The 5,414-nt window shown below is 47.8% G+C and overlaps 1 pseudogene; it reads right to left on the bottom strand.

Moving 5' to 3' along the window:
* Window positions 1-1,495: 1,495 nt before the first annotated feature.
* Window positions 1,496-5,213, bottom strand: LOC144238394 (large ribosomal subunit protein uL4-like; annotated as a pseudogene).
* Window positions 5,214-5,414: the final 201 nt, after the last annotated feature.

Below are 5,414 nucleotides of genomic sequence, written 5' to 3'. Positions count from 1 at the left end.
GTATTTAGTTTAGTTTTGTTTTCAGCTTTTTCCACCCCACTTAGAAAAAGCGCCGGATTCAAGCTAGACGGCTGGGTTTGAGACCCAGCCCTGCTGCAGTGGTCGCTGTGTGGTGGCTCTGGCCTGTGTCCCTTGTCTGCAAGGTTGATGTTTGCTAGCTCGCTCACAGAACTAGGCATTGAGAAGCTCAGGTGACACAAGGGATATGAACGAGATGTGAAGATGGGATGACTCTAAGGAGCAATTGTCAGATTTTCAGCAGAGATTTATAGATCACCTACAACCATTTGGGGAATAGAACTGGGCTTTTTAGGTCTTCGTTCCAGGTGGAGGAATTTTTCTGAAGGGTGAGCTTTATGTTCTATGTGGACGAAGGTGAAGTGTGAATAAACAGACATACACACCACGAAAATTACAAAAGCAAGTGGGCAGATACTGCACAGGAAGCCCCTTTACCACCAGGATGGCATGATTATAGACTCCTTGAAGACAGTAACCTTGTCTTCCGTCTCTCTTAGCCACATCATACTGGTTGTTCCTTTGTAAATGTGAGATTGTGTTACATGTAAATGTGTACATCATATGTAAATATGATGTTGTGTCCTGCTGACATCCTTCAGTGGCTTCCAGGTGCCTCCATGATGACATTCAGTCTTCTTGGTTTGGTCTTTCGTTTCCCTCCCAGTCAGGCCCAGCCTCCCCCCTTGCCATGGCCCAGATTGGACTCCACATGGCAGCCACTCAAAGCAAACGGCGGTGCCCTGAGCATGCCCGACTAGGGACATGTGAGGATGCTCTTTCTCTGCTTTTCTCCTCATGCTCACTTCTTCTCTCTTTCCAGGCGCTGTTCAGGATCCTCATCTTAGGGACGACATCTCTGGCTGTCCCCTCATCTCTTAATGCCCTAAACACTGTCTCCCACCAGTTAGGTGTCCATCTGGGCTGCCTTATCATCCTGCCATAGCCCTTGACATTCTAGATCATTAATCAGTGGCTTACATGTTTAAGCCTAGCTCAGGACTGGCGTCTTAGAGACAGGGACTGTATCTTGTTCACTGTGTGTCCCCAGAGCCTTGTGCAGTGCTTGGACTCTAGCAAGCACATAATAATCATTGATTTAATCATTCAATGAGCGGCTAGTTCAATGTTGTCTCCCTTCCTCTCCAGTGGCACCAGCCTCTTGCTTGCTTCTTTAAGGGTCACTGGGCAGGAATCCCGCAGAGTGGTTGCGGAAGGCATGCATCTATGGTGGATTGTGCCCTTCCCAACAGGCTTATCATATACACAGTTATGTCTTTATTCCCCCCCCCTTTTAATTGGATTAAGGAGTTATCTTCTGAGAGATGAAAATACGATATCGAATTTTCCTGAGAAATTAGGTAGACTTAAAGAATGTTGAAGTGGAAGGACCTTAGAGGTTACAGGACTCATCCTTCTCATTATTCAGGGTGAGAAACCAGGCCCAGGGGTAGAAAGATACGTTAAGCTTTCATGATCAATTAAAAGCTGAAGACATCTGGTGCTTTCGCCTAACCCAGTCCCACTGGGGGAACCGGCCCTTCCCACTCTCAGCGGTAGCATTTTGAGTGGTGCTGGGTTTACTCCCAAATCCAGGCTGAGCATGTGAACCGGGTCTGGCCAATCAGAGCATCAAGACATGTGTTCCCAGGAGGCCAATGAAAAGTAATGAGACTTGATTTCAGAACATTGGGAAAGAGAAGTTCATATGCTCCATTGGGGTTGCTGAGAAGATAGGACCGACCATTGGCAGCCATCCTGCCACCATGAGTGGAGAGCCAAGGAGAGCAGTGCCGAGAGACGAGTCTGTCTTCATGACATCATTGGAGACCCCGATACAGCTGCATATGATCCCTGACTCCTCTAGGAACTCATTCATTACTTTGTGTGTGTGAGCTTTTTTGTTTGCTCTTTGCTTGAGTTGAATTCTGTCCCTTTCAACCAGCTAATCTAATATAATGTTAGAACTAGAACCAGGTCTCTTTACTCCCAAACGCAGTGCTTTTTCCACCACCCCACGCTGGGCATTCCTCCCATTAACCTGATGCCACCCATCATCACTTAGTAGAAAGTGGGCCTGGGAGAGAACAGGGCTACGTTTTGATGGGTAGCGATGTGTCTCCAGTGAGGGATTCTGGGGACAACTGGGAGGTCGCTGGGGTAACAGGAGGTGTTAGAACCAGAGTGAAAAAGAGAGTAGCTCCAAACCAAATCTTGCTTGCTTTCCTGTTTTGACACGGGGTAGAGGTGGGGGGCGTATGTGTGACTAGAAGCAGATCCAGCCAGGCTTTTCCCCTAGATGAATGAAGAAGCCGGCCTTTTGGTCTGGACCTGGGGAAGTTGTTGGGGTGCAGACTGGAAAGGCAAGGACACAAGTGAAGACATCACTATTTTACCCTTACCATCTCTTGACTCCCCTAAGTGTGGGAAACTCTATGCCACAGAACAGCCACAGCCACAGTGAACATTCTCTTGTGATGTGACTGTGCTGGGCCATGCCTGTTGTTACAGGCAAGATATGCTAATGAGATGGCCTCCCGCCTTGGGGATAATTTGGTTTCTGGTCTCTGCGGTCACGTCCTCATCACAATGCCCAGGATGCAGGAAGTAAAACGGAGGGTCGGCCCCTAGTGGGAACCCCATACTGCCCCCACACAGCAGGATGGAGTTTTTAGAGGTTGGCTTCATCCCGCTAATGTAGCTGTCTTCTCTGTGTTCATATAAAGTTCAAAAGTAAGCAAAAAAAGTGTTAGAAAGGAGAAGGATGGCTACCTTTGGGGGGTGGCCGGGAGGGTCTTGGAGAGGGTGCAAGACAGTTTCCTGGAGTGCCGTGTTCTTCAGCTGTGTGCTGGTTCCCTGGAAAGGTTCAGTTTGTGAAAATCTCTCGACCTATGTATTTAGGGGTGATGTACGTTTCTCTGTCTGTGTGTTGTAATTCAATAAAAACATTACACTGTGTTAAATGATGGTCATTGTAGGTGGTCAAATGAGGCCTGAAATTATGTGATGATACTCTTCTCTTGTAAGGTGGGCGTACAAATGATCCAGAATATGTTCATAGTAATTTGAAGTGTATAATAAAAATGGAAATACAAATAAAAAAGTATTGTAGCATGCTCACCATCTTCCATGGGTCCAGGACGCTGGTTGGGAAAAACTGAAGTGTTACTATACCTCAGAATCACAGTGTAAATGGATCTCAGAACCATTCACATCTCTCCACTTCGATTGCCATCACTCTTTTTTTTTTTTAAGTTTACTTATTTATTTTGAGAGAGAGAGAGAGAGAGAGAGAGAGATTCCCAAGCAGACTCCACACTGTCAGCACAGAGCCCACCACGGGGCTCCAACTCATGAACTGCGAGATCATGGCCTAGACCAAAATCAAGAGTCAGATGCTTAACCACCTGAGCCACCCAGGCGGCCTGTTTGCACCCCGTCTTGTTCACACTGCCAACAACTCTAGGCTGGACTGTGGCAATAACCTCTCAATGATGTATAATCCACTGTCCACACAGGAGAAGACTACAGACTTAAAAAACAGCTCATATAACTCCCCTACTGGAAGACCTTCAAAGAATTCCTAAAAGTCTTTTTTCTTTTTTTTCCTCACTGCCTTTGATCAGGTCTTTATTCAAAATTAGCTGTCCAAAATGATTTGACTCTTACAGAATAAACAAATTTAACTTTTTATGCAGCGGACTTCTGGCCTTTCGAGGTGGGGTACACTTATGCAGGCTTCTTCTCAGCTGCTAGGAAACTACAGCCTGTTTTCCCGCCAAAGTTTCTTCTGCTTTTTCACACCAGCAGCCTTCTTTCCTTTCTCCCCTACCATGGCCTCTTACCTGGAACCCTCTTCTCTGATTTGACTTCTAAGGCTGCTGCTGCTTTATCCATCCAGAGTCTGTGATCCTTTGCCGGGCGATCAATGAGGTTCTGGGGCATGGTCTTTGCTTATGAGGTTAGCTTCAGACAGGATTCTTCAGGACTCTGCGGTGAATCTTCTTCCATGGTGCCTGGAGGGCTCTTTCGATCTCTGGGCTTTTCAAGATTCTGCTAAGGTCTGTGTTAAGCATCCTCAGCATGGGAAGCTTGTAATTATCCCTGAGGGAGGTGGCCTTATGTCAAGTGCCGTACAGATCATCTAACTTGCGGGGAGCACTTTCAGCCCAAATGCAGAAAGGCCCCACATTCCCACCAGAAGCACGTTGCATGATGTTCAGTTTGATTACATTAAGTAAAGTAAATCCAAAAAAAAAAAAAAAGTAAAGTAAATCCAGGGATGTTTCTGGGGACAGCGCTGTCCTCATTAGAGATAACGCAGGGTCCCCTGCACTGGATACGACAACAATTTCTCATTTTGCCCCTTGCCAGCTCTCATTTGCTGACAGGCATAGACCTTTTTGATATCATTCCAAGCTTTAAGTCTCTTAGGGAGCAAAACAGCTGCCTTGGTCTTCTTGTAACCTTCAGCTTAATCTTCAACCACCGAAGGAGGTTCAGGAACTTCCTCAATATGATGACCTTTATTTTTATTTATTTATTTTTAAGTTTGTTATTTTGAGAGAGAGAGAGAGAGAGAGAGAGAGAGAATCCCAAGCAGGCCCGATGCTGTCAGTGCAGAGCCTGAGGCAGGGCTCAAACTCAGGAACCATGAAATCATGAACTGAGCCGAGATCAAGAGTCAGACGCTTAACGGCTTAACGGACTGAGCCACCCCGGGCCGAGCCGGTGACCTTCAGACGTGACGGTCGCTGGTAAGGCGAGGAAGCCGGGGCAGAGAAGATGACATACCCACCGCTTCTGTGTTGTGTTCACCCTGCGGGCACCAGGCTCCAGGTTTCAGTTGGTGCAAGCAAGCGGCCCCTACAACACACATTTCCAAAGGCCCCCCAGCCAGAACCGCGAGTCCCAAGGCCCGGAACTCGGGGAATTGGAGCCACGGCGCTGCCAGTACCCCAAGAACTCAGCACTGCTTCGATGACCTGCTAGCTCACTGACGGCATAGGGCTGTCGGCTGCTTTTGCGCGAGTTGCTGTGAACAAAGTTCACAACATCAGGTCGAATTTGAGGCTTGAACACGGCAGGCAGTGTAACTTTTTTGCCGATGATTCCCCCTTTTCGGAGTATAGAGATATCAATGGACAAGTACCTGCCATCGTGGGAAGAGGAAAGGGCCACGCTCCTCTCAACCCCGTGGCTCCTCCAGGTACAGCAAGAATTCCCCATAGTCTTAAAGCCCAGATCCCAGCACGCCCAGCAGTGACTGGTGCCTTCTGTTTCCCTGGTCATTGTCCCCCCCACTCTCCCCCCCCATCACCCACGTCCAGCCTCCCTGCCTCTTGTCCTTCTTCCTAAGCTCTGTGCTTGTTCTAGCCCCAAAGCTTTGACCTAGA

The sequence above is a fragment of the Crocuta crocuta genome, unplaced genomic scaffold, assembly GCF_008692635.1.
Source record: "Crocuta crocuta isolate KB4526 unplaced genomic scaffold, BGI_CrCroc_1.0 scaffold216, whole genome shotgun sequence".
Lineage (NCBI taxonomy): Eukaryota > Metazoa > Chordata > Mammalia > Carnivora > Hyaenidae > Crocuta > Crocuta crocuta.
The sequence above is the reverse complement of the archived record's forward strand: the minus strand, read 5'-3'. Positions and strand labels throughout refer to the sequence as shown.